The following is a 25,499-nucleotide window of genomic DNA, read 5'->3' on the forward strand; positions in this document are numbered from 1 at the left end:
CTGGGAGAAGTTGGAGAAGCAGCTTACCGCAGCGGGGCAGGTAGCTAGGTCGGTCCGGGCGCGGCAGGGGGCAGGTCCGGGGCCGCGGGCGGTGAGAGGAGCGCGGGGCCGCGGCAGCAGCGCGGGCGGCGAGGCGTGAGGGGGCAGCTCCCCGCCTTCCTTTGCTGATCGAAAAAAAAAGTAATAATAACAATTTGCCAAAAAAAAAAAAAAAAAAGGCAAAAGCAAAACAAGGCGAAATAGTGCAAAGTGGGAGTGCTGCTCCGGCAGTGCGGGCGGGTCCCCAGCGCCGTGCCCGCAGCGTGCCGTGCTCCCCGCCCGCTCCGCCGCCGCTCGCCGCACTGCCGGGGGCTGCTGCTCCGGCAGCGGGAGGGAGGCGAGGCGGCAAGGAAGGGAGGGAAGGGAGGAAAGGGAAAAGTAAAAAAAAAAAAAAAAAGGCAAGAAGTAGAGAAACTGAGCCCCGGCCGCTGCCTGGAAGCGGAGTAAAAAGGCTCCAATAAATCCCGGGGTTGAGAAGAAGGGAAAAGTCACCTCCCCGAGGAAATCAGAAGCAGATTTCGAGCCATTTAATCACATGCAGGGAGGTGTGTGTGCGTGTGTGCGCCGCCCGCCGCGGCGCTGCCAGCCCTGCCTCCGCCCTCCCGCGGCCGCCCCGCCGGGAGCGAAGCGGAGCGGAGCGGGCCGGGCCGGGCCGGGCCGGGAAGGGGCCGCCCCGCCGGGAGCGGAGCGGAGCGGGCCGGGCCAGGCCGGGCCGGGGAGACGCCCCCGCCGTCGGGGCGCTGGGCACCGGCGCAGGAGGCTCTCGGTAGCTGTGGCCCCCACCTGCCACCGGCCGGCCTCACCTGCAGCCCTGCCTCAGGGCAGCGGGCAGGTGGGACAGCCGTGCTCTTCTACTGGCAGGAGGCCTGGGCCACTGCAGCATTGCGAATGGCCTCCTTGCAGGCACAGATGGGCACCTTCCACCCCCAGTGACCCTAGCATTTTTTGCCAATCCCAGTAAGAAGTGCACCCATCACCCAGTGTGTGAAACCAGGAGAGATGAACATGCTGAGACCAGCAAGCCATCCTGATGGGTCAGCCAGCATGACAGCACAGGTAACACCATGCTGCAGTACCTGGGAGCTGGTAGCTCAGTAAACCAAATGTGCATCTGATGCTGCCAAGGAAGGCAACATATAATCCTCCGCCTGGTTCCCAAAGCAGAAGAAATCAGGGATTTACCAAGCAGGTGAACAGCCTCCTATTATGGTGTGGAGTGTCTGCTCTACCCTGCAGTGCAGGGGCTTTTCATATGTTGTTGCAGCAGGGTCAGGCTTGGCCTGTGATGTTTGGTCAGGAGGGAAGCAAAACATGGGCATTTCCACTGACACCCACAGCCCAGACAGTCTCCCCATCACAGCTGCCTCCAGATTTCATCCCGACATGCCTACCCTTTAGCCATCCCCAGGTCCCCTGTGAACTGACTCCACGATTCTTGTGCAGGAAAAAGGTAAAACTAATTTAATCAGCAATTGTGTGAGGAAGTGGAGGTGAGCAGAAAACCTGGATCTGTGTCACCTTACTCATTGAGACCACTGGTTAGGTGGGGTAATATTTGGAGCTATTCCCAGTACCCTTGCTGATCCCCACATCTTCCAGTTCAGTCTGGGAAATGTCCCTGCCACAGATACCCTTGCAAGGAATGCAAGCACTGACAAGGATACTACAGGTGAGGAGAAAGGCAAGGTGCCAGTATGGTGCTGGATTTTCCCACTGTTTACATTTAAGGGCACTGACCACCAGTGCAAAGCTCCCATTCAGCATCCTGTGCATTTCTCCTCTCCCTGAAGATCTCTGGTTAGCCAGGCAAAGCAGCAACAATCCTGTTATTTCAGGCAAAGAGGTTTCCAAGAGAAGTGGAAACTCAGTATGTCTCCCCTGCCCCTGGTGGGCTGGCAAGTGCTTGCTGAAGGAAGAGACTCCAGCTGGCCCAAAATCCCAAGGGAAATGCTGTTTGCACATTCTCAGCCTTGTTGAACCAAATACATTTCCCCCACCCCAGCAGCAGGGACACAACCATGGCTAAAAAAGGGCAAAACCACCATGAGACAGGGCAGAGGAGATCTAGGAGACAGAAAGAGTAACCTCAAGGCATTTGCAGTTAGAGATGATGCAGGTGTATTGCACTCCCACTGTCTCTCTCTGGGACTCTGAGGCACTTGGACAGCCAGGAAGCCACAGGCTGCAGAGCCCTGGAAGTCCAAATACAGATACCAGAGAGGAAGGTAAATGCAGGGCCAGGATTTGCCTTGCATGCACGCCAGATTTGAGCATGTTGCAGAGAAGCTAGTGATCATAAGGAAAGTTCAGGCCATTGTGGCTGGGCTGAAATGAGGTTGGGATGACCAAGGTGGGGGGTAGGGGTGGGCAGAAGGGGATATGGCTCCAAGATCCTCAGATGACACAAAGCAGGAGTGCTCCCAAGGACTGACCTGAAGGCAGTTTTCCCCATTAGAAAGCACAAGGACTATTATGAAAATGAGCAGTGATGCTGAGCCAGCCTGACCCAGATGCTCCAGGGTAGTGCTGAACTGGGGGGTTGTGTCACCTCCCAGAATCTCAGAGTAGTCTCAGTACTGCTGTTTTCACACTCAGAGGAAAGTGTGGGACCCCCTTGTCCTGGGACCCAAAAGTGATGGAAGATATGGTGGCCACCATACATGGAAAGTCCTTGAACCAGTGTCCACAGGCCTCACATCAGTGAATGAACAACTGAGGAAGGCAGAAGCTGTTTCCTGGTTCCCCATTTCCACTGCTCTCAGTACATTCCGATTTTGCAAAGATGGACAGAGAGCCCAAGAGAAAGAGTGTAAATTTGGACTTGGAAAACTGTGGGGCTGCTGAGGATGCCAGTGAGACTCACTGTAGTAGGAGCCAAACCACTGATATTTGCAGCACCAACATTTTGGTTGTCCCTTGGCATACAAACATTGCAAATGCGGTACCCAGCAACCTAACAGCACTCACCTCACTGCACATTGCCCTTTGCTGAAGCAGGTCTCCTAGGCAGGAGGGCTGGGAGGAGAGGAGGGTGAATGTGTGGTTTCTGCCATCCTTGTGTTGGCCAGTAGTTCTGCTGCTTGCAAGGTCGGTGGTCTCATTCTGCATGTGCACCAATTCCTACTCCTCAGATTAGCCTTGTGGCACCTGGAAGTAAGATGTCTGATGCTAGGCGAGCTTCTCATTTAACAAAGGATTTCTGGAAGGACACAACTTCTTCCCAGCTCCATCATGGGGGCAGATATGCACAGGCTGTTGGAGCAAAAGCTGTGGCTCAAGCACTGAGTCTGCTGGGGGCAGATATCTCACATCGTCTCCTGCAGGAATTTGCCCTTTGCATCAGGCAACACAAAGAGACAGAGACAGAGACTCACTTCCAGATGCTCACAGCTGGTGCAGTCCTGCAAATGGGCTTTCTTGGCTGTTGCTTTTGACACACAGACAGATACAAACCACTCCTATGACAAATCCAGTCCTCTACTGCTGGGCCCAGGACAGATCAGAAAGGATGGGCACTGAATACAGCAAGCAATGGGCTTTGAAGGCTATGTCATCAACAGCATGGTGGGGAAACAGGAGGAGCTTTCCCTATGCTGAGTGGTAGGGAGGGAGGATTTGCCTGAATTTGTGTGGCAGTCCCAGCAGAGACAAATCTCAGCAAATAGTGGGGCCTTCAAACTGTACCAGGTTCCTCAGCTCCAGAGAAGAGGGAGGGAGAACAACAGAATGGGGAGCTGGAAGAAGCAGGGGGAAGAAGTGGATGTGTTGATAGCAAGGGTGGGAGCGCTGGGGGTGGCTCTTGTCAGTGTTATCCAGACAGGGTTGGGAGAGCTGTAGGGAGGATGGAGATTGGGAGCCACTGGGGATGGAGGCTCTGCAGAGCCAGTGCAAGCGGGCCTTGCGCAGCCTTCGCTTGCCCTCTGCTGGTCCCACCAACCCCACTGCTCCCTTCATGTTCTGAGGCAAGCACAGAATTGAGACAAACACCCCAGCCTGAACTCACCAAAGGGCTGAATGTGTCTCCTTTCAACCTCCTCTGCCCCCCCCACCCCCACATACCACCCTCACCAACACCTTCCCTGAAAACTCAGCTCCCAGATACTTTGCTTTCTGCATGTATGGGTGCCCATTTCAGATCATCCACTTATAAGGGAGGAAGGAAGATGTGGCTGATTGCAAGAAGTCCAAGCAGCAGAGAACTGAGCCATGGGGAAATGGGGGGGCCAGCAAAATCAAATTCACTGTCCTGCCAACCTCCATCAGCACAGCAGGGTTTGAGTCAGATGGCTCTTATTCAGTCTCTGGTCCACACTGACCAAGCCAGGCAAACAAGAAGACACATGCTATCTTTATAGTTCAAATCACCTCCCTGCCTTTCTTGGGATGACATGAGCTCACCTGCAGTTGGGGTATGACAAGTGAGAGACCAGAGCTCTGTACAAAAAGGCACAGTGAACAGAGAGCCACCCTGTGTTTCTAGACCTGGCCAGTGATGGAGGCACTGAATGCAGCAAGGCTATGCCAAACTGAATGCCCCAAGGCTGTGCCACTTGCCAGACGAGGACCTGCAGCAGGGCAGCCACAGCCTGCCACCAGCTATGCCAAAGGAGAAACTCGCCAGCAGGCAACACCAGCCCCACTCATTGCCTTTACTTTCTAGTATGTAGGAAATGCTCCAAGAGGTGGAGGCTCGGGTTCCCAGGCAGGTTCCTTTCACCTTATTGGGAAGACAGGGAAAAGACTCCATTTACCACCTTCCCAGAGTCCTTCTTTAACCTCTTCACTAGAAAAGGAATAGGTTTGTTGCCTGTGAGGGGTATCCTGTTGCCCTCAGGGGTGACTGGCATCCCCACTCTCTGTGGAGTCAGTATGAGCTGGGGGTTTGCTCTGCCTTATTTTAGATTTTAAATGTGGTGCCTGAAAGAAGAGGATTCTGTCTTAGCCACTGGGGTGTCCTCAGGATGATTCCATAATTCTCACATTTTCCTTCTTTCTGTTTTATTTACTCTTCAAAGGGATGCTCTGCAGTTCACCTGCCTGCCTCATTTTCTGGGTTGCCAGTATCCTGCCAGACACATCTCCCTTCCCATGCCATGTTAAGAGCCCTTCCCCACACCCAGACTCTTCTTGAATGCAGGTCACCCAAACTGTCCTCAGGAACTGAAAAGCGCTCTTTCCAGGGCACTGCAGAGAGGCACCAACACCCCGCTTCACTGGATATATTTTGACTGAGGCATCTTGTGCATTTACCACTGCCCCATGATGCTGGCAGCTCATGAACTGAAGCTCCCCAGGCCACGTGGGTCTGCTCTCTCCAGCCTGAGTGCCTCCTGCTCACCACCAGCCTTCCTGCAAGCCCAGAGCACCTGAAAGGCCATCTGGGTCCTTCCTCTCCTACACATGATCAGAGAACAGAGAGACTTCCCAAACTTCCTGCCAGGCCTGGGGTCTGGGTGCAAGCAGCTCCTGGGGGTTTGGGCACTACAGGAGGTGTTGGGGCAGCCTGAAGGGGGCATTTCTTGAGGGGCAACACCGCTACTTTGTCATAACAACTCTGCTGTGACACCCAGGGTGGTTGATGAGGGCAGCTCATGGTGAGGTTTTCAGGTCTGTGTGCCCCAAATAGCCTGGCTTTACATTACCACAGGCAGAAATACAAAAAGGGATACATCTTCACCTGCACCTTGGGTTACATGGGCCTCTTGCCTCCAGTTGGGAGAGCTTAGCATTTGGGGCTCGATTCTCATTTATGCACAAGCCATTTGACTAATGACATAAATACCTATTTTAAGGCATGAGCAGACATGAGAATCAGGCCCCAGTAAGGCCACCAGTTATTGGCTGAAAGGGGTGAAGTGGTCTGGGAAAAAGAAACAAGGTGCAACATCACTGCGAGGTGATGTTACACAGATTTTTCCCCACCTTGCCCCCACCCCTGCTCCTCGGAGGGCATAGTGTGTTAATCTGCCTTGGTCTGCTAGGCCTTTTCTGGAGGAGAGTGCAGAGGCCAGGACAGATGTGTAGGGAGGCAGATGAGCAATGCTTCCCCAAACACCTTCTGTGCCTCCAGCAAGCTGTGGCTCAGCTGGTACCTCAGCAGTGATCCTGTTGTTCCAGCATGTCTTCAGCTCCAGTGCTATCTTTTCATGGCTGCTCTCACAGAATGAAAGAAGTCATGCCTCCTTACTCATGCTAACTGCCACAGTGAAGGCATACCCTGGGCAATGCTGAATGGGATGAGAGCACCTTGCTTCACTGGAGGACCCCAGACCTAGCAAAAAGCCATTATTGGGGGTTAGCAGTGAGTGGAAGGAATTGCTTTTGTGCCCCTTTCCATCTCTCTGTAGCTTTCTGAGATGCAAGCCATTAGTCTGTCCCCTTCCAGCCAGCCTAAGGTTCATTTTTAGCTATTCAAATTCTTGTATCATTGCCATGGCTGTGTGTGCATATTGCTCAGGAATTTCATCACCCCACTTCATGACCCCATTTGTTGTCACCCCCTGCTCTGTCCATGCAGTTATTGCTCTGGCTAGAGCAGCCGGCTCATCCTTGGCCATACATATTCCTTCCCTAGCACCAGCAAGGGGACACATCAGTCCTAAGCCTTCATGAGCGGCACAACAGTAACAGGGGCCAGTTTGGAAATGTCAGGCTACCTGGTACCTTCTCCAGCACTGGAAGGTGCATGGTAGTCTGGCGGGAGGGCCTGCCCCAGCACTGCAGGGAATCAACAGGCAGAGCAGAGTCCTTTTTGGGCAGCCACAAGATGGTGCCGTTTCTCCACGATTAGCAGCATTATGGCATGGCTGGAAAAGGAGAAAGCCTCTGCCAGTCCCTCACTATCCTTCTACTGCCTCCATGCAGTTTTCCTGCCCCAGAATGCCACCATCTTTTCACATCTTTGGCTCCCACAGTCTGGGAACAGATCTCTCGGTACCATTACTTCATGGAAAACTCATCCCCTGGGACACTTGCAGTTAAACTTGTGTTTTAGGCATTGGCATTGCTGCAGAGGTGGAGGGGACAAGGCTGTGCAGTCTCTCTCGCACACATCCATACGGACATGTGTGCATGCGGGAGCCTTTGGCAAACTCCCCATGTGGCTGGGTCTCTCAGGGGTAGCATAGCTGCCCACCAGCAGCATCTTTCCTCTAGTCAAGGGACAGAGCTGGGAACCATTGCTGTGAGGAAACTAAACAGGGTAACATGGATGCAGGGCAAGGGCTTCTTTTGGAAAACACCTCATCTGTCCTATGAAGGGCGAGCACAGTAAACTTTGGCCTTAGCATGAGGAGAAAAGACTCTTAAAAAACCTCATTAGATACCTCAGCATCTTCAGGTGCTATCCCCGTCCTATCTGCTCTCACTTCACAGCTCCACTTAGTGGCTCACTAACCTGGGGCTCACTACATCAGCCCAGGAGGGCTCTGGAGGACCAGGGTGAAGTCCCACTGCCTCATGTGTTGGAGGAATCTGAACTATGTTTGCTGGTGGATAATGCCTTCTCTGTGGTGTTGGAGAAAAAAAGCATTCACCACAGAAAGGCGCTGCTGATGTTGCAATCGGAGCACACACAGCACATTCCCTAGTGCAGCAGGGGTGTTCCCAGCTAGTGACCAAAGAAAGAGGTCTAACTGCAAACATATGGGTCTGCAAAAGCACCTGAACAATGGAGAGACTCCCTGCAGTAGCCAAGTTGCCCCTGCTGCTTGAGCCAGCAGCATGGGTTATGGCCACACTGCATCATAAACCTCCCTGGCAAATGGAGGATGTCCTGTGTGAGCCGAGAGCAGCTAGCTAGCATGGCTCTGGCATGGCTGGAGTTGAGGTTTGGCTTGTGTCTTGTTTGCTCCAAACCAATTCAGCATTTAGAATTGGGTAGACTTGGGCTGGAATTCCAGAAAGCCTCAGGAACTTGGGCCATGCCTTTGCAGCTCAGTAGGGCACAGTGCAGAGGGCCCTCATTTTGCTCCCAGCATGGTGGTGAGACCATGTATCACAGCACAGAGACGCCAGCTCAGGTCCTGAAAGCAATGGGGCCTGCTGCTTTTCAAATGTTGTCTCAGGCAGGGCCTCACACTGTCTCTGCTAGCAGCCTGTAGCTCCAGAGCTCGCTTGGTTGCAAGCAGCAGTGCATTGAGTGATGTAAACAAATCCCTGTTTTTTTGAAATACCAGTGGGATTCAAGTGCCTGATTTTCTTGGCCTCTTTGGGAATGCTGGCACACAGGAAGGCCAGTAGGCCTAATTTCTTCTTCCCCCCAGAACCTGGAAAGAGGCAGAATGAACAGGAGCACCTGGCCAAACTGATGTGCTGGGAAGATCAGAAGCCTGTGCTGCTGCCAACATCATCACACCCAGCAGAGACTGCAGAGCATGTCCCATCTCCCAGCAACAGTAGGGTGGAGCACGATGCTCTCCCAAAGTCAGGGTGAAGTTCCCCAGCATGTGCAAAAGGGTCATTCAGTCATTTGCAACACACCAGTTTTCCAAGCACGGCTGCCGCTGCATTGCTAAAACACAAGACCTCTCACTGTGGCATCCTGTTTGGGGTCAGCGTACCCCCTGGCCCAAGCCCTTGGCCCACAGCATGGCACTCGCCATGGCTAGACATGACCAGAACAATGCCGGTGGGATAGGTGCTGCTCCTCAGTGGTCGTGTACCTCCAACCCCAGGCCCTGCCACACTCCGGGACATTGCTTGGTTATCTCACCTCTCCACCCAGACTCCTGCAATGAGTGTAGGGATGAACTCCCGCCAGAGGAGAGTGAAGGTGCTGGCATGGGACCAACGGGTTCCTTAGCATGGCCACGTCACAGCACACAGATAGTACAGCCATCCCTGTTACATCAGCTAAAAGTCTTCCTTCAAATCTATCCTGGAAACGAGTCCGGCTGGAAGGTGCTAGGGATACCCCAGTCAGTGATAACAGGAAGAGAAGAGATGGAAGGGCTGGGAGGGGGTTTGGGGACTCTGAAGTGGAAAGGCTGGGGGCAAATGAAGAAGGAAGGAAGGAAGGAAGGAAGGAAGGAAGGAAGGAAGGAAGGAAGGGGTGAAATGAGAGGGAAGGAAAACAGGAGAGGGAGAGGAAAGGTGAGAGTGAAAGGAGGAGAAAGAAGGTCAGAGGAAAGTGGAATGTGAAGGAGGAAGAGAAGAAAGACGAGTTGGGGGGTGGGGGGGGAAGAGAGAGACACATACACAGAGACACAGAGAGTTTTGTAACAACTTAAATTCATTCCAGACAATGTCCAAGGAGCCCTGGCAGCACGGGTTGAAACAAACCCTGCCTTTGATTTTATGAGTTCATTATATGTTGTTTGGGACAGTGATTCACGCGTCTTGGCTGCTTCACATTTTCCCTTGTGTCACAAATGAAGAGGGGACCATGAGATGGATTCTTTGGGTGGAAAATATTCCCTCAATTGTTAGGTAGATGTTTCTGTGCCATGCAGAGGTCCCGAGAGAGTGGTCTCCTGGGCTGCCTAAGGTCTCCACACAGTACACACAACCTCAGTGCCTTGTGCTCTGCCCTGCATCTCACGCGCTCTTAAAGGGAAAGCACTAGGACGGGACAGACAGAAAGAGATGAGAAGATTCCCGGTGACAGCCACACAAGTTCTGTGCCCTCCCTTCAGCTACAAACTGCAGGACAGGCCAGAGGCTGGTAAACTAGGAGAGCTAGGACCCATCGGGGGAGGAGTCGCAGCCAACAGGATTGTCTAGATGGCCCCATGAGAACAGTGTCCCAGTGACCATCTCTCCCCAGTGGTGAGAGAGGGCGATCCCAGAGCCACAGCCCCAGACGTGCCTGCTCGAGGAGGACACTGCAACTCTGTGGTTACTTCACTGCACTAAGTGGGTGCTCCTCACTTCTGTCCTTACCCCAAGAACATCACTGGACTTTACTTTTTGCTGCCTGAAGGTGCAAGACAGTGGATGAGCTTCAGGGAAAACCATTCAGGAGTGGGTTGGTGGCTTTCCTAGACCGTTTTGGTTGGATATATTCATGGACCTAATATAGGCCCTGGTCAGAAGAATAACAAATCCTGCCTGAGCCAACACCGAGGTTTGCATTGGAGCTGATTGAAAAACACCAATGACTTGGTTGGGTATTGTTACTATTTTTAGCTTCCTGTGTCATTTCAGGTTTTCCAGTGAAAAGAGAGGAAAAAAATGCACTGATTTTTAAAACATGTTGTTGGTAGAGAAAATAAAGGCCTTAGAAACTGAACACCATAAACTTTTTGCCTAGCATTTTCTGGTTTTGATTTATAATTTCTCTCACAAACCAGACAAAGTTCAGCAAAATTTTTCATTTTGATCAGAAAGCCATTTTTCACTGTGGTCAGTTCTAGCCTGGGCCCTAGGAAATGACACCACTATTATCATGAACAGCTATGACCTATGCTACAGAGCTAGCTTCCCATGTCAGTGTGTATAACAGATCTGTGGATGTCTTATACTGACCAGCATGAAGGTGTCTCAGAAATCCACACACTCCTAATCAGGATGTGGAAACTTCTGCACGTATCTAAATTAGCTCATAAGAATAGTTGTGACTAACCCAGATAATCTGAAACTCACTTCCAAGCATGTGTCAGTGCCAGACAAACTTCACTTTGACTCAGAGGTAGAAATGATCCATTGACACCAACCTTGAGATGGACTGCGGCAAACAGGGCAAGAAATGCTGAAGTAGGATTGCTGAAAACTCATAGGCTGATGGGGGAGGATTGTGGGAAAAGACATTTCTCTAAAAAACATCAGAAAAACTGAAACGTGGACATTGCATTGAAGATATCCCCAGACAAAAATCCCGGGCTTGCAGTGAGCACAGCAAAGCTGAGCTGAGGCCGGAGCAAGTGATGGAGGGTCATGTTACTGCCACGATAAACATCTCTCCCAGGGAGCTCCCTTGTGTAATTGCTGCCTGTATGACCAAAGGTGTTGACTGGGGTGCTCAGATGGGTACAGGGAAATGCTGCAGTGGGATGCCTGCTTTGAGAAGCAAGAGGATGGTGCTTAAGCTTGAATTGTATGGCACATGGAGATGAAAAGCTTTTGGGAAGCTGAGAAGCTGTGGTGCTGGAGCTAGGTGGCTGGCTGGCTTTCTGCATGTTAGCAGGACTAGCTGGAAGCTGCCAGCCATGGTGGAGAGGGCAGCACTGGGAAGGGTGGCAGGAGGAGCCATCTGCAAAATGCTGCCACACAGGTGAAGCCCTGTTGTGCTTAGGGAGAGCGGGCAGCCCATCTGCTCTTGCTTGATTATTGCCGAACCAGAGCCCAAATGTGGCTTGAGCTCTGGAGCATTGTTTGGTCGCTGAAGAAGCAGAGGAGAGACTGAGTCCCAGACTCAGCACTGATAGCCCAACCCTGCAACTGCAGAGATGGCCTGCTCTGAAAAGGTACCAGAGACCAAGTCACCCCATGCTCCCTTCTTCCTCCAGGCCAGCGCTAAAGCACTGACAGTCCTGTGGGGAGTCTCTTCTGAGGATAAAGTGGAGTCTTTATTCTGCTGGAATTGCAGGCTAGCATCTTTCCTCTGCACAAGCTTCACTTCAGGAAAATGAGGGTTTTTTGGTTTGAATGTTGTTGTTTTTAAAGAGAATTCTTAGGAAAAACACTCCCTGAGACAGATCAGCTCATTTTCAAAGTTATCCTGGGGCAAAAGACAGAGGGTGTGGGCTGCGATACACACCCACATCTGTACAATAAGGAAGGCAACAGTGCAAAGCAAAAACAATTGCATGAAAAGCTTTCCAACAACAAAGTTTGAAAACCCACAGAGCCCAGGCTATTTCTTGTGGTCCGTGGGTAAGAATTCCCAGATAATGCAGCCTGACAATGAAACAATGGAGGCCGAAAGACGCAGTTATGATTAGGAGTTATATAACAGTGGCTAGCATTTATTAATAACACTTGTGTTGTGCTTTATTTTCTTAGTTAGCACTTTTCAGGTTCAGAGGACTTTACAACCCCTGGCTATTTCATATTTGATGCTAGGCATGAGGTGACTAGAAGCAAATGTTGGCCTTTAGCAGTAGGATCACCCTTTATGTCTGCTTCTGTTTTAGACCTTAAAGGGGAAAAGGGAAACACTAAGGGATGGGCTTACACTGACTACTTGGGACCTTTCCTGTTCCCTACACTCTTATGGGTGATGCAAGTCCACAAAGAAACATCATCTAGAAAAACAGGATCTTCCTGGGATGAGTTACAGAATCCTGAAGCTTTCAACATGCTCCTTTTCCTGGAGAACAAGCAAAACTGGGACTTTTGTTAGGATGCAGGAAGACGCTTGGGCATTTGCCCAAGTGGGAACCAGTTCTGGAGGAGCAGTCCACAACCAGCCTGCAGCCATGCCTTCTGCTTTTCTGGCCACTGCTTCAGGAGTGGGAGGGAAACATATCCCCCTGGAGTGAAGACTATCCCGATGGCTGCCTACTACATCTTTGGGATGTGCAAATCGAAGCAGTAACCATAGCTCATCCTCAAGAACCTGTTCAGTGCAGTCTGAGCTAGGCTGGAGGCTTTCTTTCCCCAGAACACACGAGACCTTGACGTAGAGCAAGAGTCATTCTGCCCAGTAGAGCGGATGAGCGGTCCAGTCAGAACAGGTTGTCTCCTTCTGGTCTGGGTAGGCTATTTATTGCTCCTCTGACTCTTGCTAGTGGTATGTGCTGACCGCTCAGCCTGCTCATGAAAAACAAGAGAATTCCCATCCAAGCTCCAGTGCCAAGCAGGCAATGACAGTTTTCATCTGAGCAGGCCTGGGAACCTCTTCTCAGCCCTGAGAGGCAGATGTCTCAAAGCAGTTCAGACCTGGGAGAGTTGTTGCCTATGGGACTAGGCTTTGGATTCAAACACCCAAACATCTCATCAGACGGTCCCCTGAGTTGTGCACAAAATAATCCAGGCAAAATGGAACAGCACAGATAGGAATTAAACCTGCCCATATATATGCAGGCACAAACGAAGGGGTCCTGCTGGCCTCACAGCTCTACTCCTAGCCAGGAGGCATTGGAGAACTGCAGATTCCCACAGTACAACACTTTGCAATGAGGAGGTGACAGCTTCGGCAGCTAGGGCAAAGGCTGGGACCTTGTGCTTTCTTCCACTGGCAATTGCAGTGCACGTGCTCCAGTAAGCAGTCCTGAGGCATGGAAATTCACACTTCCAGCACCTCCTCTGATAGGAAAGGCCTAGGGACACTAACCAAAGCCAAGGGCAAAGACCTATCCTAGGGACAACTCTATGACAAACCTGGAGAGTCCTGGAGAGATGCCAGTGCAGTTGTGGCTGCAGTTTTCAATCACTGACTGAAGGAATTGGGCTGTGATGCTGAAGTATGATTCCCAGAGTGGGTTGAACAGTAGCAAAGCTGACGCATCCTGCGATTTAAATTGTTCATATCTGCCCAGACACATTCATCTGCACAGAAGACATTTTGAGGTAACAAATATCACGAGTCTGCTTGTGTTTCTGCTGATGTCTCAGAGGCACTGGTAGCACCAGGAGCATTTTTTGCACTTGTGATCCCACCCTGGCTGGGGGAAAATTGTGTGTACCGCCAGTCAACGCTCCTTGGTGGAGAGCATATTGCCTGCTGCATTCCAAGTGCCAGAAGCACAGTGCAGGGACTCTGTTCATTGGCAGCCATTTGTCAGTTGGTGGCTTATGATCTCTTTTCAGTTAAGTGTTTGGGAAGGAAATGGCAAGGTAGCCCCCATAGTCTCCTCATTTCACATCTTCTCAGCCCTTTGCCATCTGCATGCCAAATGGTGTGTGAGATGGAGACAGCAGGACACCAGTTGCTTGGTATCCTCTGTGATGGAGTCAAGGGGATGAGTGCAGGCACTTGCTGGTACCAGGAGGTACTGGTGACTCACGTGGGGACCACACAGAGGTAGTCGGGGGCTGCTCTCAGGTCTTTGGCTACAGCACATACTGTTGAGGATAGTAGGGGAAAACAAGGACATCTCCTGGAATTTCTCTCTCATCATGTGACTGCCTCAGCCCCAGGGAAAGAGTTAGTTCTGCAGTCTCTTTATGCACCTGTATGCCTTCTTGCATGGCTGGGATGGGTGATTACCAGGCTGGGTATGATCTAGAAGGACTGCACAGCTGCATGGCAGTGCTATGTGAAATGGAATACGTTCTGCAACAGCAGGTACTAACAGGGGGATCGTGCCCCTCAAGCCCCCACCTCAGTACATCTGATCCTGATGATCTCACTTGCTGACTGGCTGAGATGGTGGTATGGATAAGATCCAGCTGGCTATGCCTGAATCCAGGTGGTGTGGTCTGAGGTGAGATTGGCTGGATGAGGCAAGCAGTCAGAAGAGACGCTGGGATTCATTTCAGGCCTTTTAAATTAACATGTATGTGTGCCCTTTCTTGTTGAATTTGAAATCAGGACCCTCCCAGCTTCAACAATGGCAGGCATAAGAGGTTAAATTTTTGTTCTGTACCTATAACCTGAGATAACTAGAAATCTTCTAACAACACAATACTTTCAGGCAGAAAAATCCTTTCTGTAATACACCTTGAAATGCTGCACAGAAAAGTTCTGATTACAAAGAAATTTCTTTGGAAAAAAAACCCACCATATGGACTCATGCATGCTGATGAGGGATAAAACATTCTCCTCACACTTTGGGGGAAAGGATCACATCCACCACCCGATCTGAAAAGACCTTTTGGTTCCCTTTTTGCTTTGAGTCACTATAAGCACACCAACACTAAAATTTGAATATATTGAGTCTGGGTGTTTCTCTTAAGTTAAAACTGGATCAAAAGGCTTTGGTGCTGTCTGAGGGAAAGTTCTGGAATACCCAATTATGACATTTTTGCTACAGATTAATTCAGTGAGAAATTGCAGATACACACAGAAATAAAATGGTTGCAAGGCAAGTTTGGTCTGACAAAGTTTCTTGTCAATGGCAAATCCAGCTCTTGAGACTGTTCCTTTCAGATGTGGGTGTCACCACCTGTCTTCCATGCCTTCATGCCTCCAGGTGAGGGTCACTTAACAATATGACAATGTCTTAAAGTCATCTGGATACCAAGTCAATCTCTCTAGATTCTAGTGGTAATTAATCAGTGGCCTGTCTTCTTGTATTTCTTGATCTGCTCAGCCTCGTTGTGGAGTTTTACCTTGTTGGCAGGTTGTTATTTTTGGACATGTGTTTCTGAGCATAGTCTCCTGCACCTCAGATAGAACTGGAGAGCTTTCTAGAGAGAACTGACTGCATGTTTTCTGAAATTGTCCATGGCTTTGGAATTTCATGGCCCAGTTCTGACAGCTCTCAGAGCATGGCAAAGACAGCCTTTCCCTAGGAAGTTCAGTAACCCACTGTGCTGGGGCAGAGAGGAATGGAAGAAGCATGGTGGAGATGACTGGAATTGTAGATCTGACAGGTTTGCTAGTAGACATTACTGCTGAATTTATCAGTGCACTTAGCTATGCCTGGGCTCTGTACTGAAGTCCCATGCATTAGCGGGCTTGCCCAGAGCATATGAACAAGTGCTTTTATTTTCATGTGTGTACACATCCACAGAAACATCTCCTGTTCACATTGCAAAGGGTTGGAAGTTTGCAGATGGCCTTTCTTAGGCAGCAGATATGCCACATAATGATTGCCAACTTTTTTTTGATGAAAAATGGCATCAGAATATGAAATTTTGATGAAGAACAGAGGAAAAAACCTGACTGAATTTTCATGATTCCTTTCCTGACTCCTGGCTCACTACAGAGTTGGTCAAATATTTCTAAATTCAGCAATGCTTCAAAATTTTTGACCAAAAAACACAAGGATTTTTTTAGAAAAAGGTTTCTCAATTTTTCCCTTCTGGTTTGGCCATGAATCCCACTCACTGAGAGGAGACTCCAGTTGGTTTTTCTGACTAGAACCACACTTTAAAAGCGCAGCCATTCCCTTAATTGGGGCTGATAAATCTTGCAGACACAGATGAAGATAAATCACATTCTGAGCCCAGAATACAAATTCTCAGGGCTGAAACATTTGTGTGGTATTTGTTAAGCAATTTGAAGGCTTATTGAAGTAACTGAGCTGGACAACAGGGCTGGACCTGAACCAGGACAACAACTGTGTACAGACACTCAGAACGTAGGCAACAGAGATGGAGGGGCCTAAATGAATTACACTTCACTCAGAATATTCATGGAGGATGTCTTCTTTCTTCTATGCAGGGTATCTTTGGTTGTGCTTCTTTCACCATTCCCTTTGGGAGAATGGAGGGCTGCTTAGTCAGTCCCCTTGGGAAGTCTTTATATTCAAGACATGTTAAAGTTCCCCATGACAAACAAATTCACTTCAGCCCAGAAGAAAGCAGTAGAGAGCTCTGGACTTCTTGAGTCTCTATTGGTCAGTGGCTGCCACTGCTGCAGCAGAGTCCAAAGAAAAAGGAGGCAATGGCTCCAGCAAAGCTGGGGAGGCCTATCGGGACTTCCAGGATCTCAGGTAACTGGTGGGAAGTTGGACTTTGCAGCTGAACCCTATCCCAAGAGCTGCTGTGTATCCAATATGCACTGCCCAAGCCAGGCTCAAAGCTTTCTTTCAAGAGGACCCAGCTGTTCCCTTGTGAAGGACAGCTGCCCTTGAGGGAGATGAGTTCTTCTCTCAGATATCTCTGTAGTTTCCATCTCTCCCAGACCTCTAAGGCAAAAGCTTTGGTGTTGTGTCCTCGTTTCTGATGATTCCCTCTGTGAGAAGGGTGTCTTGTGATACAGGTCCACCAGGACAGTGGTCTAAACAGCAGAGGTCCACAGACACATAGTGACAAGGCAGCAGGTGCTGATGAGATTAGTTGTGACCTGAAGTTAAGTGTGACAGCCCTGTCATGGGACAGGCTGAAAGGCATATGGGATCCCTGGCTGAAGACGATCTTTACCCTCCTCTTCGAGGTCAAGAGCTCAGAGGCATTTCCATGTGGACATTTCCGGTGTTGCTTCAATTGTCACAAGAGGTTCCTAAGTTCTCTGCAGAACAGGGAGGGAAATGAGACCCCAAGAGCAGGCTGGGGCCAAGGCTAGCCCTTGCCAGGACACTGGCTACTACCTGGCGCCCCTGCCTACGGCACAAGCTGAGCTGCTGCTGGGCCACCTGCCTACCTCCGAACTGGCGCTGGTCAGGGAGCACCAGCACAGCGAGGTGGCACTGCAGCAGGCTGGAGCAACCTGAGGTGCAAGGCAGCATCGCTCAGAGCCACAGCAGCTGCCCAGGACCAGTCTGGAGGCACCAGTGTGAATCAGATCAGGGGCTCTCCAGGGGATGTGGCTGTGTGAGGAGACTCCAAAGCTGCACAGCAGGAAGGGACTGCGCGAAGAGACCCCCATGACTGCACAGCAGTGAAAACCTGTAGGTAGAGAACTCAAAGCCACGTGGTGGGGAAGGGCCTGAGGAGACCCCAAATCCGCACAGCAGGGAAGGGACTGTGTGAGTGGCCCCAAAGCCATGTGGCAGGTAAGGGCTGCGCAAGGCGACCTCATGACTGCACGGCAGGGAAGGAGCTATGTGAGGAGACCCCAAAGCCGTGCAGCAGGGAAGGGGCTGTGAGCAGCGACCTCAAAGCCGCGTGGTGGGGAAGGGGCTGTGAGCGGAGACCCCAAGGCACGCGGTGGGGAAGGGGCTGCGCGAGGGCCAGCTGAGGCTGGGCAGCGTGGGGCCCGGCGGCGGGCGGCCTGACCACGGCGCGCGGCCCGGCGGCCCGCTCCCTCCGCGGCGGCCGGCGGGGACGGCTCCGGGGGCGGGAGGCGGCCCGAGGGCGCCGCCCGGAGCCGCGGGCGGGCGGAGCAGGGTCGCCGCGCGCGGCCTCCCGCCGTGACGGGGCGGGGCGGGGCGGGGCGGGCCTGGGGCCTGGGGCCGCCGCGCCCGGGGCCGCCGCGCCGCCGCGAGGTGGCGCTCTCTCCCCGAGCCACGGCGCCGCGGCGGCGCCCGGCCCGGCGGGCCCGGCCCGGCCCAGCCGCGCCCTTCGCGCCGCCCGCGGGGGAGCTGCGGCCGGGGGAGGTGGGGGACCGCGGTGCCTGGCGCCCTGCGGGGCTCCCCGCCTTCCCGGTAGCCGCGTCCCGCCTGCTGTCCCCTGGCCGCGTGGGTGACACGGCCGAGCGGGCCGGTCGTGCGTCCTCGGGCTGCCCTGCCCGCAGCGCCCCGCGGAAGAGGGGCAGAGGGACGCGGGCAGCGCCCCGGGGCAAGTCGCGTGGACGGCTCACACGGCGGGCACGTCCCTTCCCCCCGCCCACGCAGCCTCCCCACAGAGCCAGCTTCTCCCCAAGAGCCCGGGGACATGAAGAAAACCCTCCCTAGAGCTCTGTACAGGCCTACTGCATTTTGCTGTCTGCAGGCATCAGCTGCCCTGTGTGTTCAAGCTGTGGTGTCTGGCCTGACTTTGAGACTCAAGCCTCTCTCGAGCCCAGGAAGGCACTGGGGAGAGGGAGCTCTGTGCAAGAACAGCACAGGATGCCCAGTGCCCTAGCTGACATGTAAGGCAAAGCTTCCACTGCCGAGCTGAGCATGGCCTACCACAGCCTCTCCGTAGGAAGAACAGAACTGCTACAGCTGTCCCAGAAAAGTGAACATTAGCTTTGTTTGAATCCCAGCAGCAGACCCGAGCAGCAATGGGATGTGATGCACCACACGCCCGTCCTCAGAACCTGCTCTCTGTAGGTCAGCTTGGGGTACCTCAGCTTGCTCCCAGCATAGGAGTCACATACCCAAGTTGGGGACAGCCTAGTGAACCTCCAGGCACTTGCTGCCAGAAGTGCTGTCTGGGAGGAGGGCACAGCCCTGGTGTTCCTGGTAAGAAACCACACTTATGCAATGTGTGGGCAGCTTGGGCTGAGGAAGCATCTCCCAGCATAGCACAGCCCAAGGGACTGCCATTGGGCACCACAACACTACACAGAAACACACCTTAACAACACCTTGCTTTATTATTAGCAAAAAAGTCCAGCTTTGTGGCTACCCATTGACCGGCATGCTGCCACCTCTGGCTCAAAGACGCATCCAAGAGGACTGTTAGTTGCAATTCCTGGTGAGAAGGAAGAAGGCAAAAGTAGGCTCTTTCCTAAAACATGATCGGTGAGCTGAGCACCGGTTCAGTCTTGGGCTTCATCTCAGCTCTAGGATGAAATATAGCCCATGTTCCAAGAAAGCAGATAGGCTGAGCCAGGGCTGAAGACCCAGTCCTTTGTTGGTACCACCTCTTGGAGAAAAGCAGTGTCTTTTGGCAATGAATTGGAAGGAAGCAGACCAGGCAATGCATGAGGACACAAATAGCCTCAGAGGGGATCTGATGGCTCTTGTACAACCCTCCCAGAAGCATATGGACTTGAACACCTATAAATAATTCCTCAGCATGAGCCAAGTTCCACGACAAGGAGCTCTCTTTCTCCAGTACTGTTATTCTCTCCTCCCTATTCCAGAGCCTGCTCCCCAAAGGCCGTCTTGCCCTTGCACCCAGAAATGTAGGCTTTACTTCACTTCTAAATACTCCTGCTGCATGGCTCTGTTTCATACCATCTCCCCTCCAGGCTGCCTCCAAGGCAACCAACATTGCAGATGGAGAAGCCGTAACGTGATGATCTCAGTGTGCCCAGTGTGCTAGAATTGCTGCTGGCTGTCAGGTGCAAATCACCCGCCTTAGGAGCTCCAGGGACCTCATTGGAGTACCTGCCAGTAGCTGTGACAGAACTGGCTCCAAAGGCCTGACCATTTTTTCCTTTAAATTCAACAAGCTTTGGAGTGGGTTGTAAGATTTCCCTAGGGAGGGAATGGTCCACATCCTGACTAATGGGGAAGGCCAATGAGCTCAGTTGGTCACTGTGCTCTCTGATCTTACAGCATGGGGAGATAACTGGTTTCCAAAAGCCATGTCTGCATGTCTCTGTGACAAGGCAGAGCACACGGCTGATCTGGCCAGGCACTCTGAGCATCCATGACCTATATTTGGCAATTGCCTAAAGTAATTACACTTTATCCCCAGCTTCCAGATCTGAGGAGAAACATTTTCCATCATATGTTCTGTCTGCTTCTGAAAGTGTGGGCTTCTGTCTAGGCGGCTCTCCATGTTCAGAACATCTGTGTAACATTAAATGTGGAAAACAGAGTCTCCTATCACATTGCAGTGTTAACCCTTGTGTCCAGTGGTGTTGCCATGTGGGCCATGGGCCATCAAAGGTCTGTGAACTGCTCCATGCAGCTTGGCAGAAGACTTAAATTCTCTCAGTAGGGCATTGCACCTCCCCTGGAGGAATAGTGGGGCCTCCAAATTGAGAAAGGTGGAATCGTTCTTCTTGAATTCACTGCACCTATGCTGGGATCAGGCACAACTGCACCAGCCACATCCCACACATCTGCTCCAAAGCTTGGGTGTCTCCTGGGCAGATTCATCCATCACAAAAAAATATGTAGACTGTTTTGCTGTTTTCAAACTGGCCCTGCTTTTGTGAATGGATTCATTCACCAGCCACCTGAAGGAGCCATTTTAGCCAATGGTCTGCTTGGAAGCGCTTCCTCCCAGCTAGTCATGATTTGCTCTTTGTTGCTCTGCCTTCCTGATTGGGCTCCCAGGAGCCACGTGATATCGTCCGTGCTCCTTGACAGGATGTCTGACATTTTTAAGCAGAATAAGAAACAGCCAATGCCGCAGAGCAAGCATGCCTCCTGGATGGCGCTGCTGTTAATGTTTGTTTTCAATCAGTGAGAGGGGAGGGAGACTCATGCATATTTCTTGCAAATGAACTGGCAGTCATTCAGACACCTTTGGCATGGAAGAGAATAAAACCCTGGATTGCCCTCTGCTTCCCCTTACAAGCACACTGGTGGAGGGGTTAGGGCCTAGCTTTGCTGAGGAGCTACTGAGCATATGGTTGGTTTTATGGAGGTACAAGGAGCTATGGAGAATTGTGAAGGAGTGAAGAGAAACACAGGCTGAGGTGGGCCTCACACAGAAGAAATGGACTGTACACTTCCGCACCAGGCAGCCCTGGGGAGATGGCTAGACAAGACCCCACCTCTGTCCACTCCATGGGGTATGCCTCCATGGGATTAGCACACTCCACCCGTGGCCTGTAATGACACTAGTAATGTTAATGTTAGTTGTAGTTGTATGCTTTTCATCATGGTGATAAATGAGGAGATGGAGGTGTCTGGAGGAGGCATGTCTAGGTTACCCAGAGCTCTTGGCCAGCAACACTCAGCGGAACAGACTCTCTGGGGACTTTCTGGTGGACAGAGCAGGATACAGAGTGAGACTTCCTTTCCCCTGACATCTCCTGGATGTCATGCCTAGTTGCAAAGTCAAGTGACAACAAACACTCATGCTGGGGAGAAAAAGGGAGACTAGCACATTTTTGCACATTCAGAAAAGTCCCAGTTTAGTCTGAGCTTGAAATAAGAAGTTTGAGGAAACCAATTATTCCCTCTAGACCACTCGTCTGCCTTTCTAGGAATGATGAGTGATAGGCTTAGATCATCACCCAGGCCTGAGTCAGATATCTCAAGAGCTGACATTAGATGTCTGTGAGTTCTGGCACTGTGAATCTGGGTCATCCTGGCAGAGCAGGCATGCTGACAGAAACTGCATTCCTTGCGACCTGCTTTAGCTGATGGGAAGGATCCACCCAGACCTGAGCTAAACAGAGCAAGAAGGCAAAGGAAAATGGGGATGAAATGCCCTTGGCAATGGAGAGGAAAGAGTTAACCTCCCGTGTACGGCAGAACTAGTGTCAAAGCCAAATGAGGATATGAAAGACTCTAATGGAGGAGAAGTACCTCTGTACCACCGAGTCAAAAGTCAGGAGCCATCCAGAGCTCACATTCTCTCATATGACAAACAAGTCCACACCTGTGGCTAGGATCATCTAAAATTGGGGTTCATGAAGAGGAGAGTAATTCCCCAGGTGGCAGAAGGGCCATGACACACAGAAGCAAGAGATGGAGATCTTTACAAACCTGTGAGAGGTTCTCTCTGCTCTGAGCAGGGCTTTTCAGGGAATAAAAGGGCAAAAGATCCAGACTCGACCTAACCAAGGGAGCTGCCCAGGCACAGCATGTGGTGTTGGAGCAGGTCAGCTCTAGCCAGTGCTGGCTATGGGGAGGAAAGCTTCCTTCATTTCCCCATCACGCCAGTTGATGTGCATCTGCACTGCTTGGCGTGGCTGTTGGGTCTCAATGAGCCTCCTCTGCCATGGGTACTCTATCCTACCCAAAGGAAGACAGGGTTAAGCTGCTGATCCTCCTGCTAGCCACCTCATCCTCTTCTGTCAGTGAAGTGGTGCGGCTGCATTAGAGGGGCTTTGGAAGCCCCTGAGACTCTGCCATTTGAGCAAAGAGAGAGTCAGGGCTCCTGCCCCAAATGCTTTGTTGCTGTTGCTGCCGCAGAAAATGCTTTGAAATTCAGTCCATATTCATCAGCATGCTTCTCATCCCAGGCAGGACAGTCTGTCCAGAGGAGAGAGGAGATACAGAGGGGAGTGGCATGGTGGAGGCTGGAGGACAGGGGAGCAGCTGGGAGGGAAGGCAGATCTGAGTGTGGAAATGCTGCATGGAATGGAGAAGGGAGACTGGCAAAGCATGCACCTCACTGAAGCTTCACGGGGCAAAGACAGCATCCCCCTGCAAATAGCTTAGGAGCTGGGTGAATAGAGGGATAATCTGGGTGACCGTGAGTGGGCACGTACATGCCTGCCAGAGTATGTGTCCACGAACATGCATGTATGTCTCTTGCCAATGTGATAATAAGTGTGACCCAGCCTACAGGATGCCACCCACCCGTGCTGCTCTAGGCCTCTCTCTGATGCCACCACACCAGGGTGTATGGAGGAAAAGACCCATGTCTTCAGAAGTGGCACCCACCACATCTTGGGTCTCATGGAGGCCTGTTCTGCCCCCTCTCCTCCCACCCTTGTCCCTTAATCACAAGCAGATTGGTGAGACAATAATAATAACCGCACCAACGAACCAGGCCTTGTTTCCCTTTGTCTTTCACTCCTTTGAGGCACAGCAGACGAGGCAAGGCATCACGCCCACGGCCCAGCCATCGCACGTCCAACTCATCGCCTTCCCGGAGCAGCTAAGCAGGAGGCATGTCAGCATGAGGTAACTGTGCCCCTGTGAGGCAGCCAGGTTAGAAAGAGCAAGGCCCAGCAAGACCCAGCAAGACCACACTTATCCCACAGCTGCCCTCGGAGTCTCCCTCCCATCCCTGTCCCATGCCCACATCCAAGCAGAAGTACCTTCTCTCTCGGCTCTCTTTCCTTTTGCATCCAGACAACCCAACATCTCAAGCAGCGCCACTGTGTTTTCCCTAGAGATGGAGGCAGCCCTCCCCCCAGCACATGGCATGGAGGCTTTTAGGCTGTTTTTCTCTAGAGTTCACACAAATCTCTCCTTCCCCATTCCCACCCCCCTTCCCCACACAACTGAACTCAGGCATTGAGTCCAGGGAATGGTTTATTTCCCAGGTTAGCACAAAGCAGGGGTCTCTGTGTGCCCCTGGAACCAGCAGAACAAAACGCACAAAGACGTTAGAGGGCCATTTGTAACCAAATCCCAACACACCAGATACTGTTGGGATTATGTCAGAAATATTTTCCCAGAATGCCCTCCCCCCATGCTCCCTCCTACAGATGTTCGGCCCCCACACCACAGATGTTGTTCCTCTTGCAAAATGAACTTTCCCCTTCCTCTCCCAAATGCCCCTGATGTTTTGCACATTGCCTTAGCGAGGTTTATTTTCCACCCTGCCCTCCATGTCCCCCCCCATTCCCCGCTCCCTCACTGACAAACACACAAAAAGACCAACCTGTCTCCTCTCACACGGGTGAGCTGATGGCTACAAAGCTCTTTCAGGTGCTGGACATTATTGCCTTTCTTACCTCATCCCCATGAAGCTGCACTTCCCTGCCTGTTAAAAAAAGCCCTCTCCTTGTTTTGGCCTCTCTCTTTCTGATTGTGACCTGTAGTCTCTGCAGGCTTTGCTTGCTCCAGAGAGGCTCACTGGACCTCTGTTCCCTCAGAAAAAGCCACATGCCATTGTTCCTTTCAAGCCGGATGGACCCAAGCCAAACCCTCTGAAGGTTCCCTGTGCCTTCCCGTGGCCTCCTGAAGGCTTTGCATCAGGCCTGCTCTCATCTGGTCCCTGCTGCATGCGCTGAGCTGGAGGGAGATGGGGTTCTCCCTGCTGCTCCATGCACAGCTGGTGGAGTGCAGGAGTGTTGCTCCTCGTTGGCAAGGGCCTCCAGCAGCAGTTTGTTCCTTGAGGATGCTGGGCGCATTTCAGACACTGAAGAGAACAGCCAGACCTTCCCCGCACCACCAGCAGCCCATGCAGAGCAAGGAGGGAGACAGTCTGGCAGCTTTTCAGGGCCCTGGTCCAAGCCCTAGACAGACCTCCATTGGGAGCAGGTTTGCACTGTCAGTGCCCAAGCTCACAAGTGCTGAGCTCCTCCCAAGCCTGCTCGCTCCAGACAGCTCCCAGGAGCATGCCCTTGCTAAGCTGTTCAAGCTGCTGCCAAGGAGGTGCTGAGCTCCCGCGAAGGGCTGTATGCCTCCCTAGTGCTCTCCCTTACCTTTTGCTCAGATGAGCTCCAGCAGGAGAGCAGGGGCCCCAACCAGACCTGGTGAGCAGGGTTTCAAAGCTGGTGGCACTCAGCACCGCTGCATGATCAGTGCTTCCTCCTGACCCCAGGACACACTCAGCTACGCTGCGAGGCAGAGATGCCAGCCCTGGGGCTCCTTCTCAGCAGGATTGGGCACAGGACTCTTCTCCATCCTTCCCTCCTGTGCTAGCGACTGCAGACAGGAAAAACGTGTTCTGACATATGGGGCTGCTGAGTTGTGTCAGGCGTTTTGATGGCTGGGGCAGTAACCTCTAGCGCTTCCTCTGCCAGTAGGAGAGAGCTGAATCCAGGAGCCACAGAGCACGCAAGAGCACTGGCAGGGCTGCACGAAGCAAGAATTTCCCAAGGATTTCAGATGACATCTCCTGTCCAAGACATTTCTGCTCTTTTATGCATTAGGAGCCATTTCTCTCCTGTCTTTTTCTCCCCAGCAGAAAGAAAACCCAGAGCGGGATCCCCAAGAGGTGTAAACTAGTGGAGCTCTACAAGCTTCCAGTGTATCTCACTGATTTACACCAGCTTGGCCCAGCCAGAGCACTTTCCTCATCACCTGCTCTGAGCAAGAATTTGACTCCGCTGGTTTCCCAGGGAGCTGGGGTGCAGCACAGAGTTTTTCTTCAAAGATAGAGTTTATTGCTAAAAATGTTTTGATCAGTGATAGCTCATATTTACATTGATATGTTTTTAAAGGAATATTCAAGTAAACATTTCCAATAGTTTCTGGCATAATCTCTAGCTTTTTTCCTATACACAAATGTTAAAAATAAATAAACTGTACACAGAAAATTTCCTTTAACATTTCTACATGACTATATGT

General features: G+C 51.8%; 1 protein-coding gene and 1 long non-coding RNA gene across 4 annotated transcripts in view; one reads left to right on the forward strand and one right to left on the reverse strand.

Annotated features, from left to right (window-relative positions):
- Positions 1-105, reverse strand: part of NTN3 (netrin 3) — a 54,172-nt gene extending 54,067 nt beyond the window's left edge. For 2 of the 3 annotated variants that reach the window (XM_067306423.1, XM_013939920.2), the window contains exon 1: positions 28-105. The gene's annotated coding sequence lies outside the window, so the exon portion shown is untranslated. The remainder of the gene's footprint in view (positions 1-27) is intronic. The other variant, XM_067306422.1, reaches the window with a different exon arrangement.
- On the forward strand, positions 1-24,984 carry LOC106482358 (uncharacterized). The gene is made up of 3 exons (XR_001292149.1): positions 1-48; positions 998-1,095; positions 24,956-24,984. It is a non-coding gene; the product is annotated as an uncharacterized lncRNA (long non-coding RNA).
- The last annotated feature ends 515 nt before the right edge of the window (positions 24,985-25,499 follow it).

The sequence above is a fragment of the Apteryx mantelli genome, chromosome 16, assembly GCF_036417845.1.
Source record: "Apteryx mantelli isolate bAptMan1 chromosome 16, bAptMan1.hap1, whole genome shotgun sequence".
Lineage (NCBI taxonomy): Eukaryota > Metazoa > Chordata > Aves > Apterygiformes > Apterygidae > Apteryx > Apteryx mantelli.